At 39.1% G+C, this 12543-nt stretch overlaps 1 protein-coding gene across 2 annotated transcripts in view; it reads left to right on the top strand.

Moving 5' to 3' along the window:
• Positions 1-12543, top strand: part of LOC100032444 (titin homolog) — a 281885-nt gene that overhangs the window by 97572 nt on the left and 171770 nt on the right. The gene's annotated exons all lie outside the window — the stretch shown is intronic.

The following is a 12543-nucleotide window of genomic DNA, read 5'->3' on the forward strand; positions in this document are numbered from 1 at the left end:
TCAAAAACAAAACAAAACAATCAACAAACTTTTCTTAAGGGACCTAATAAGTCAAAAGGATATGTATCCCTACAAGAAAAGAGGATACTGATAACTCTTAAAAATTGTTATTATCGAACTTCCGGTTAAGATGGCGGCTTAGAGAAAGCTGAAGTTCAGATCTCCGGAAAACCCTTCCCAACCGATCTCAAACTAGAAGCTCCTAAGGCGCCGAAATTCAAAACGATCAACAGCACAGACCCTGGGAACCCTCCTCCTGGACCTGGACCCGGTTCAAAAGGTACGGCTCCCCTTAAAAGCCAGAACCCGAGATCCCTCGGACCTCAGGGGTAGGAGCGCAGAGTCCAAGGCTCCCGGAAGCGGCAGCCGAGCTGGGCTCAGAGAGCAGGGTCTGAGGAACAACAACCCTCAGGGTCTTCTACCCAAGTCCCAGTCCGGGTGAAAGTTACTGCCTGGGGCCTCTGCTGCAAAGAGCTGGTCGGTCCGGGTGAAAGTTACTGCCTGGGGCCTCCGCTGCAGAGAGCTGGTCAAAACAACAGCAACCCTCAGGGCGGGCAAGACAGCCTCACGGGCTGGATCCTGCTATCCAAGTCTCAGTGAAAGTCTGTGCTCTCGGAGTTTGGGGAAGCGGCAGCCCATCCCCCCCGCAGGCCTACGAAACAGCCTCACGGCCAGGGATTCTGAAGGCAACTTCCGGAAATCGAGCCAGGGGGAGAGTGTGGCCTCGTGGTCCGACCCTTCCATTCCAGTTCCAGTGAGGCATATTCAGTTTAACCCAGGGAACGCTCATAGAACCAACATCTGCCCAGGACTAAAGCCTCTGATCACCAGACAAAGACAAGAAAAGCCAATCCTCCACCTTCAGAGATGACAAACTCCACAGAAGCACAGAAGCCCCAAAATACCAAGAAAAATAAGAAGAAAGGGGCGACTCTGGACACATTCTATGGAGCCAAAATACAAAATACAGAGCAGATAGAAGAAGATATACAAGAAAATGCTCCAAAATCTTCCAAAGGAAATGGAAACTCTCCACAAACACATGAAGAATTTGAATCAGAAAGGACCAAAAAGATGGAAGCCCTCTGGGAGGAAAAGTGGGAAATGATGCAAAAGAAATTCACGCACCTACAAAACCAGTTTGACCAAACTGTAAAAGAAAACCAGGCTTTAAAGCAAGAACTAATAAAGCAAAGCCAAAACACCAAGAAATTAGAAGAGAACATAAAATATCTCACCGACAAGGTGATAGATCTGGAAAACAGGGGGAGAAGAGAAAATTTAAGAATAATTGGACTCCCAGAAAAGCCAGAAATAAACACCAAACTGGACATGGTGATACAAGATATAATCAAAGAAAATTGCCCAGAGATTCTAGAACAAGGGGGCAATACAGCCACTGACAGAGCTCACAGAACACCTTCTACACTAAACCCCCAAAAGACAACTCCCAGGAATGTAATTGCCAAATTCCAAAGCTATCAAACAAAAGAAAAAATCCTACAGGAAGCCAGAAAAAGACAATTCAGATATAAAGGAATGCCAATCAGGGTCACACAAGACCTTGCAAGTTCTACGCTGAATGATCGTAAGGCATGGAACATGATCTTCAGAAAGGCAAGAGAGCTGGGTCTCCAACCAAGAATCAGCTACCCAGCAAAACTGACTATATACTTCCAAGGGAAAGTATGGGCATTCAACAAAATAGAAGACTTCCAACTTTTTGCAAAGAAAAGACCAGAGCTCTGTGGAAAGTTTGATACCGAAAATCAAAGAGCAAGGAATACCTGAAAAGGTAAATATTAAGGAAAGGGGAAAAATGTTATCTTCTTTTACTCAAACTCTCTTCTATAAGGACTACATTTATATCAACCTATGTATACTAATATGTGGGGAAAATGTAATGTATAAATAGGGGGTAAAGAAAGACCAAATAGAATAATGGTTCTCACACAAAGATTCACAGGGGAAGGGGAGGGGAAGAAAACTCCTAAAAGAAGGAGAGGAAGAGAGGGGGGGGGGTTACTTAAACCTCAATCTCAGGGAAATCAGCTCTGAGAGGGAAAAACATCCAGATCCATTGGGATCTTGAATTATATCTTACCCAACAAGGGTAAGGAGAAGGGAAAACCAAGGGGGGGAGGGGGAGAGGGAGAACAAAAAGGGAGGGAAAGAGAGGGGGGAGGGGGAGGGAACAAAAAGGGAGGGACTAAAAAGGGAAACATCAAGGGAGGGGACAAGGGGGACTGATTCAAAGTAAATCACTGGACTAAAAGGTAGAGCAGAAGAAGAAAAGGTTAGAATTAGGGAAGGCAATCAAAATGCCAGGGAGTCCACAAATGACAATCATAACTTTGAACGTGAATGGGATGAACTCACCCATAAAACGTAGACGAATAGCTGAATGGATTAGAATCCAAAACCCTACCATATGTTGTCTTCAAGAAACACACATGAGGCGGGTTGACACCCACAAGGTCAGAATTAAAGGATGGAGTAAGACCTTCTGGGCCTCAACTGATAGAAAGAAGGCAGGAGTGGTAATCATGATATCCGATAAAGCCAGTGCAAAAATAGACCTGATCAAAAGGGATAGGGAAGGTAATTATATTTTGTTAAAAGGGACTCTAGACAATGAGGAAATATCATTAATCAACATGTATGCACTAAATAATATAGCACCCAAATTTCTAATGGAGAAACTAGGAGAATTGAAGGAAGAAATAGACAATAAAACCATACTAGTGGGAGACTTAAACCAACCATTATCAAATTTAGATAAATCAAATCAAAAAATAAATGAGAAAGAGGTAAAAGAAGTGAATGAAATCTTAGAAAAATTAGAATTAATAGACATATGGAGAAAAATAAATAGGGATAAAAAGGAATACACCTTCTTCTCAGCACCACATGGCACATTCACAAAAATTGACCATACATTAGGTCACAGAAACATAGCACACAAATGCAGAAAAGCAGAAATAATGAATGCAGCCTTCTCAGACCACAAGGCAATAAAAATAATGATTAGTAATGGTACATGGAAAACCAAATCTAAAACCAATTGGAAATTAAACAATATGATACTCCAAAACCGTTTAGCTAAAGAAGAAATCATAGAAACAATTAATAATTTCATCAAGGAAAATGACAATGGCGAAACATCCTTTCAAACCTTTTGGGATGCAGCCAAAGCGGTAATCAGAGGCAAATTCATATCCCTGAAAGCTCATATTAACAAACAAGGGAGAGCAGAGATCAATCAATTGGAAATGCAATTGAAAAAACTCGAAAGCGATCAAATTAAAAACCCCCAGCAGAAAACCAAATTAGAAATCCTAAAAATTAAGGGAGAAATTAATAAAATCGAAAGTGATAGAACTATTGATTTAATAAATAAGACAAGAAGCTGGTACTTTGAAAAAATAAACAAAATAGACAAAGTACTGGTCAATCTAATTAAAAAAAGGAAGGAAGAAAAGCAAATTCACAGCATTAAAGATGAAAAGGGGGACAGCACCTCCAATGAGGAGGAAATTAAGGCAATCATTAGAAATTACTTTGCCCAATTATATGGCAATAAATACACCAATTTAGGAGAAATGGATGAATATATACAAAAATACAAACTGCCTAGACTAACAGAAGAGGAAATAGAATTCTTAAATAATCCCATATCAGAAATTGAAATCCATCAAGCCATCAAAGAACTTCCTAAGAAAAAAATCCCCAGGGCCTGATGGATTCACCTGTGAATTCTATCAAACATTCAGAGAACAGTTAACCCCAATACTATACAAACTATTTGACATAATAAGCAAAGAGGGAGTTCTACCAAACTCCTTTTACGACACAAACATGGTACTGATTCCAAAACCAGGCAGGTCAAAAACAGAGAAAGAAAACTATAGGCCAATCTCCCTAATGAATATAGATGCAAAAATCTTAAATAGGATACTAGCAAAAAGACTCCAGCAAGTGATCAGAAGGATCATTCACCATGATCAAGTAGGATTCATACCAGGGATGCAGGGCTGGTTCAACATTAGGAAAACCATCCACATAATTGACCACATCAACAAGCAAACTAGCAAGAACCACATGATTATCTCAATAGATGCAGAAAAAGCCTTTGATAAAATACAACACCCATTCCTATTAAAAACACTAGAAAGCATAGGAATAGAAGGGTCATTCCTAAAAATAATAAACAGTATATATCTAAAACCAACAGCTAATATCATCTGCAATGGGGATAAACTAGATGCATTCCCAATAAGATCAGGAGTGAAACAAGGATGCCCATTATCACCTCTACTATTTGACATTGTACTAGAAACACTAGCAGTAGCAATTAGAGAAGATAAAGAAATTGAAGGCATCAGAATAGGCAAGGAGGAGACCAAGTTATCACTCTTTGCGGATGACATGATGGTCTACTTAAAGAATCCTAGAGATTCAACCAAAAAGCTAATTGAAATAATCAACAACTTTAGCAAAGTTGCAGGATACAAAATAAACCCACATAAATCATCAGCTTTTCTATATATCTCCAACACAGCTCAGCAGCAAGAACTAGAAAGAGAAATCCCATTCAAAATCACCTTAGACAAAATAAAATACCTAGGAATCTATCTCCCAAGACAAACACAGGAACTATATGAACACAACTACAAAACACTCGCCACACAACTAAAACTAGACTTGAACAATTGGAAAAACATTAACTGCTCATGGATAGGACGAGCCAATATAATAAAAATGACCATCCTACCCAAACTTATTTATCTATTTAGTGCCATACCCATTGAACTACCAAAATACTTCTTCACTGATTTAGAAAAAACCATAACAAAGTTCATTTGGAAGAACAAAAGATCAAGGATATCCAGGGAAATAATGAAAAAAAACACATATGATGGGGGCCTTGCAGTCCCAGACCTCAAACTATATTACAAAGCAGCAGTCATCAAAACAATTTGGTACTGGCTAAGAAACAGAAAGGAAGATCAGTGGAATAGACTGGGGGAAAACGACCTCAGCAAGACAGTATACGATAAACCCAAAGATCCCAGCTTTTGGGACAAAAATCCACTATTCGATAAAAACTGCTGGGAAAATTGGAAGACAGTGTGGGAGAGACTAGGAATAGATCAACACCTCACACCCTACACCAAGATAAATTCAAAATGGGTGAGTGACTTAAACATAAAGAAGGAAACCATAAGTAAATTGGGTAAACACAGAATAGTATACATGTCAGACCTTTGGGAGGGGAAAGGCTTTAAAACCAAGCAAGATATAGAAAGAATCACAAAATGTAAAATAAATAATTTTGACTACATCAAACTAAAAAGCTTTTGTACAAACAAAACCAATATAACTAAAATCAGAAGGGAAACAACAAATTGGGAAAAAATCTTCATAGAAACCTCTGACAAAGGTTTAATTACTCATATTTATAATGAGCTAAATCAATTGTACAAAAAATCAAGCCATTCTCCAATTGATAAATGGGCAAGGGAAATGGATAGGCAGTTCTCAGATAAAGAAATCAAAACTATTAACAAGCACATGAAGAAGTGTTCTACATCTCTTATAATCAGAGAGATGCAAATCAAAACAACTCTGAGGTATCACCTCACACCTAGCAGATTGGCTAACATAACAGCAAAGGAAAGTAATGAATGCTGGAGGGGATGTGGCAAAGTAGGGACATTAATTCATTGCTGGTGGAGTTGTGAACTGATCCAACCATTCTGGAGGGCAATTTGGAACTATGCCCAAAGGGCGACAAAAGAATATCTACCCTTTGACCCAGCCATAGCACTGCTGGGTCTGTACCCCAAAGAGATAATGGACACAAAGACTTGTACAAAAATATTCATAGCTGCGCTCTTTGTGGTGGTCCAAAACTGGAAAACGAGGGGATGCCCATCAATTGGGGAATGGCTGAACAAACTGTGGTATATGTTGGTGATGGAATACTATTGTGCTCAAAGGAATAATAAAGTGGAGAAGTTCCATGGAGACTGGAACAACCTCCAGGAAGTGATGCAGAGCAAGAGGAGCAGAACCAGGAGAACATTGTACACAGAGACAAACACACTGTGGTATCATCGAACATAATGGACTTCTCCATTAGGGGCGGTGTAATGTCCCTGAACAACTTTCAGGGATCCAGGAGAAAAAAAACACCATTCATAAGCAAAGGATAAACTATGGGAGTGGAAACACCGAGAAAAAGCAACTGCCTGAATACAGAGGTTGAGGGGACATGACAGAGGATAGACTTTAAATGAACACTCTAATGCAAATACTATCAACAAAGCAATGGGTTCAAATCAAGAAAACATCTAATGCCCAGTGGACTTACGCGTCGGCTATGGGGGGTGGGGGGGAGGAAAAGAAAATGATCTATGTCTTTAACGAATAATGCTTGGAAATGATCAAATAAAATATATAAAAAAAATTATCTTGGAAGACAGTGTGGGAGAGACTAGGAATAGATCAACACCTCACACCCTACACCAAGATAAATTCAAAATGGGTGAGTGACAAACATAAAGAAGGAAACCATAAGAAAATTGGGAAAACACAGAATAGTATACATGTCAGACCTTTGGGAGGGGAAAGACTTTAAAACCAAGCAAGACATAGAATCACAAAATGTAAAATAAATAATTTTGACTACAACAAATTAAAAAGCTTTTGCACAAACAAAACCAATGTAACTAAAATCAGAAGGGAAACAACAAACTGGGAAAAAATCTTCATAGAAACCTCTGACAAAGGTTTAATTACTCAAATTTATAAAGAGCTAAATCAACTGTACAAAAAATCAAGCCATTCTCCAATTGATAAATGGGCAAGGGACATGGATAGGCAGTTTTCAGATGAAGAAATCAAAACTATTAATAAGCACATGAAGTGTTCTAAATCTCTTATAATCAGAGAGATGCAAATCAAAACAACTCTGAGGTATCACCTCACACCAAGCAGATTGGCTTACATGATAGCAAAGGAAAGTAATAAATGCTGGAGGGGATGTGGCAAAGTAGGGATATTAATGCATTGCTGGTGGAGTTGTGAACTGATCCAACCATTCTGGAGGGCAATTTGGAACTATGCCCAAAGGGCAACAAAAGAATATCTACCCTTTGATCCAGCCATAGCACTGCTGGGTCTGTATCCCAAAGAGATATTGGACAAAAAGACTTGTACAAAAATATTCATAGCTGCGCTCTTTCTGGTGGCCAAGAACTGGAAAACGAGGGGATGCCCTTCAATTGGGGAATGGCTGAACAAACTGTGGTATATGTTGGTGATGGAATACTATTGTGCTCAAAGGAATAATAAAGTGGAGAAGTTCCATGGAGACTGGAACAACCTCCAGGAAGTGATGCAGAACCAGGAGAACATTGTACACAGAGACTAATACACTGTGGTATAATTGAACGTAATGGACTTCTCCATTAGTGGCGGTGTAATGTCCCTGAACAATTTGCAGGGATCTAGGAGAAAAAAACACCATTCATAAGCAGAGGATAAACTGTGGGAGTAGAAACACCGAGGCAAAGCAACTGCCTGAATACAGCGGTTGAGGGGACATGACAGAGGAGAGACTCTAAATGAACACTCGAATGCAAATACTAACAACATGACAATGGGTTCAAATCAAGAAAACATGTAATGCCCAGTGGATTTACGCGTCGCCTATGGGGGGTGGGGGGCAAGGAAAAGAAAATGATCTATGTCTTTAATGAATAATGCTTGGAAATGATCAAATAAAATATTTTAAAAATTGTTATCACTTGGGTAGCTAAAAGAATTATACTTAGAGGGAACAGTGACAAACTGTATAGGATGAAATGCCAAAACACAAGTATGTACATAAATATATGTATGCATAAATATATATATATATATATATAGGAATATATGTACATGTAAGACAATAGAGTTTTACAATACACTAGAAGGGTAAAGAGATTGGAGAGAGGAAATACGCATTTCCTACATGCATCGAAATTGACTCAAAGAGGGAAGAGAACAATCCAATCCATTGGGACAGAGAATTGATTTGCCCCCTATATGGAAGTAGAAGGGTTACAAATAGACTGGGAAGGAAGCAATTCAAGGGAGGAAGGGGGAGACAGTTTAAAAAGACTAAGAAAACAAGAGGGGAATAAGAATGGGATGTAGAATGGGAAGTAAAATAAGGGTGGAAATTAGGGTGACCAATTGAAAACAAAACACTGGTGTAGAAGGAAAGAGTGAAAGAAGAAAGTGAAGGACTCTGAGTGGAAATCAAAATGCAGAGAAATAAACAGCTAGTAATCATAACTCTGAATGTGAATAGAATGAACTCACCCATAAAATGCAAACAAATAACAGAGTGGATTAGAAACCAAACCCCTACCATATGCTGTCTACAAGAAACAAACAATAGGAAGGTAGACACACATAGGGTGAAAGTCAGAGGATAGAGCCAAATCTATTGGGCATCAACTGATAAAAAGAAGGCAGGAGTCACAATCATATCTTAAAAAGGCAAAGTAAAAATGGATCTAGTCAAAAAAGATAGGAAAGTGATTCTGAAGCCAGGCAGGTAAAAAAAGGAGAAAGAAAACTATAGACCAATCTCCCTAAAGAACATAGATGCAAAAATCTTAAACAGGATATTAGCATAAAGACTTAAGCAAGTAATCAGGAGGCTCATTCACTAAGACCAAGTAGGATTTATACCAGGAATGTAGGGCTGGTTCAATATTAGGAAAACCATCCACATAATTCATATCAACAAGCAAACCAACAAAAATCACATGATTACTTCAATAGATGCTGAAAAAGCATTTGATAAAATACAATACCAGTTCCTATTAAAACACTAGAAAGCAGAGGAATAGAAGGGTCTTTCCTAAAAATAATAAACAGTATCTATCTAAAACCATCAGCTAACATCATCTGCAATGGGGATAAACTAGTTGCATTCCCAATGAGATCAGCAGTGAAACAGGGATGCCAATTATCACCTCTATTATATAACATTGGACTAGAAACACTAGCAGTAGCAATTACAGAAAAAAAAGAAATTGAAGGCATCAAAACAGGCAAGGAGGAGACCAAGTTATCACTCTTTGTGGATGACATGATGGTCTACATAAGAATCCTAAAGAATCAACCAAAATGTTAGTCAAAATAATCAACAACTTTAGCAAAGTTACAAGATACAAAATAAACCTGCCTAAGTCAACAGCATTTCTATATATTTCCAATACAGCCCAGTAGCAAGAATTAGAAAGAGAAACCCCATTCAAAATCACCTCAGACAAAAGAGAATACTTAGGAATCTATCTCCTGAGACAAACACAGGAACTATATGAACACAACTACAAAACACTCTCCACACAACTAAAACCAGACTTGAGCAATTGGAAAAAATATTAACTGCCCATGGGTAGGACGAGCCAATATAATAAAAATGACCATCCTAATCAAACTTATCTATTTAATACCATACCCATTGAACTTCCAAAAAAAATTTTTTTACTGAATTAGAAAAAAAACATAACAAAGTTCATTTGGAAGAACAAAGGATCAAGGATATCCAGGGAAATAATAAAAAAAAATACAAAGGAAGATGGCCTTACAGTCCCAGATCTAATCAGTGGTCATCAAAACAATTTGGTACTGGCTAAGAGACAGAAAGGAGGATCAGTGGAATAGACTTGGGGTAAGTGACCTCAGCATGACGGTCTATGACAAACCCAAAGACCCCAGATTTGGGGACAAAAATCCACTCTGACAAAAACTGCAGGAAAAACTGGAAGACAGTGTGGGAGAGATTAGGTTTGGATCAACACCTCACACCCTATACCAAGATAAACTCAGAATGGGTGAATGACTTGAACATAAAGAAGGAAACTATAAGTAAACTAGGTGAACATAGAATAGTATACATGTCAAACCTGTGGGAAGAGAAAGACTTTAAAACCAAGCAAGACATAGAGTCACAACATATGAAATAAACAACTTTGATTACATTAAATTAAAAAAGTTTTGTACGAACAAAACCAATATAACCAAATTTAGAATGGAAGCAACAAATTGGGAAACAATCTTCATAACAAAAACCTCTGACAAAGGACTAATTATTCAAATTTCTAAAGAGCTAAATCAATTGTACAAAAAAACAATCCAATCTCCAATTGATAAATGGGAAAGGGACACGAACAGGTAGTTTGCAGCCAAAGTAATCAAAACTCTTAGAAAGCAAATGAAAAAGTGTACTAAATCTCTGATAATCAGAGAGATGCAAATCAAAACAACTCTGAGGTATCACCTCACACCTAGCAGCTTGGCTAACATGACAGCAAAGGAAAGTAATGAATGTTGGAGGGGATGTAGCAAAGTTGGGACATTAATTCATTGCTGGTGGAGTTGTAAATTGATCCATCCATTCTGGAGGGCAATTTGGAACTATACCCAAAGCATGCTAAACAACTGCCTGCCCTTTGATCCAGCCAAAGCATTGCTGGGTTTGTACCCCAAAGAGATCAAAAGGAAAATAACTTGTACAAGAATATTCATAGCTGCACTCTTTGTGGTGCAAAATGAGGGGATGCCCTTCAATTGGGGAATGGCTGAACACATTGTGGTATATGTTGGTGATGGAATACTATTGTGCTAAAAGGAATAATAAAGTGGAGGAATTCCATGGAGTCTGGAACAACCTCCAGGAAGTGATGCAGAGCGAAAGAAGCAGAACCAGGAAATCATTATACTCAGAGACTGATACACTGTGGTACAATCGAAGGTAATGGACTTCTCCATTAGGGACAATGCAATGTCCCTGAACAATCTGCAGGGATCTAAAAAACACTATCCACAAGCAGAGGATAAACTGTGAGAGTAAAAACACTGAAGAAAAGCAATTGCTTGACTACAGGGGTGGAGGGGATATGAGTGAGGAGAGACTCAAAGTGAACACTCTAGAGCAAATACCAACAACACGGAAATGGGTTCGAGTCAAGAACACATGTGATACCCAGTGGAATCATGCTCCGGCTATGGGAGAGGTGGTGGGATGGGGTGGGGGTGGGGGGGGAAAGAAAATGATTTTTGTTTCCAATGAATAATGTTTGGAAATGACCAAATAAAATAATGTTTTAAAAAAAAGAAAATCCAGACTTGTTTTTATTCACTGATGGTTCATATTTGTGTAATGGAATTATATGTGTAGGTTCTGCAGTTGTCACAGAATTTGTGACACTGTGGTATGGATCATTACCTAGTAACCTTAGTGCTCAAGGTGCAGAGTTGGTCTCGTTCAAACAAGCATGTCTTGTGGCCAATGGTAAAAGTGCAAATATATATACAGACTCTCGTTGTGAATTTTTGGTTTGTCATGCTACAGGACAGATCTGGAAACAATGAGGTTTTAATACTGCAATGAGAAAACAAAGTGCTCTTGCAGAAATAATAACTGAGTTGCTGGATGCTACCCAAAAACCAAAACAGCTAGTGGTGATACATTGTAAAAGTCATACTTATGTCTTCCCTCTCTAAGGCAGGGATAGAGTGAGGTGATGTTTGATAAGCCAAAGGATAGGCAAGAGAATGTCTTGGCCTTTCCCCCCTCAGCACTTTTTGACACCCCACCTTCCCGACTATGGCTGCCTTCAACTCTTAACTTCTGGGTTCTCTAAAGGATCTTATTGAGAGGCTTATGATGGTAAGCCTCCTTTCTTCTTAGGGAGAGAAATGTCACTTCTCTTCCCCCTCAATCTCAAGTTTCCCTCTAGTAACAGTTGAGTCAGTCCCTGGGTCTTATTAACTCAGTTTATTTGAGGGAAAGAGAAAGGGAACAGGGCAGATGCAGGGTAAGGATTTTGAGGTTCAAGAAGGAAAGAGGGAGAAAGGCTCCCTATCTAACTAGTATCCTTCCCCCCAAAGTCAGACAAATCAGACTTGGTTCACCTGACCCTCTTGGGGTCAGAGTAAAGAGACTCTTATTCTTGGCTGCACAGAAAGTTCAAATTCAAGGAGGTTGACAGAAATCTTTCTTAGTGGACAGCTTATGTTTCAAAGTCCTGTCCAATTGGCTTGTCTTCTTGTGAGGATCTGGGGTCAAGAATCTCAGCGAAAGAGATCACTGAATCAGGGAATTAGCCGGAGCCAATGTCTCCAGACAGAAGTCAGTTTTTCGACTCCTGGATCAGCTCACTCCTCCCTCTCTCTCTCCAAAGTTCTGTGTTCTGTTTGCCCATCTCCCACTGTTTTAGAATCCTGCAGCTCTTCCAAATTAATTTTCCTTCCATGATTTCTAACCTTCTCTTACAATACATACATAGGAAACTGAATGGCCTCAGTGAGGAGGCATGGAGATTTAGTGGTGATGGAGAAAGACTTCTTAGGAGAAGGTGAGACTTGTCCTGAGAATGAAAGGAAGCCAGAGAAACTAGAAAGTGTAGGTGAGGAGAGAGAGCACAGCCAAGGGAATATACTTCGTGTCAGGAGATAGAGCACTATGTGTGAGGA

This window comes from Monodelphis domestica, chromosome 5, assembly GCF_027887165.1.
Source record: "Monodelphis domestica isolate mMonDom1 chromosome 5, mMonDom1.pri, whole genome shotgun sequence".
NCBI classification, from domain to species: Eukaryota; Metazoa; Chordata; class Mammalia; order Didelphimorphia; family Didelphidae; genus Monodelphis; species Monodelphis domestica.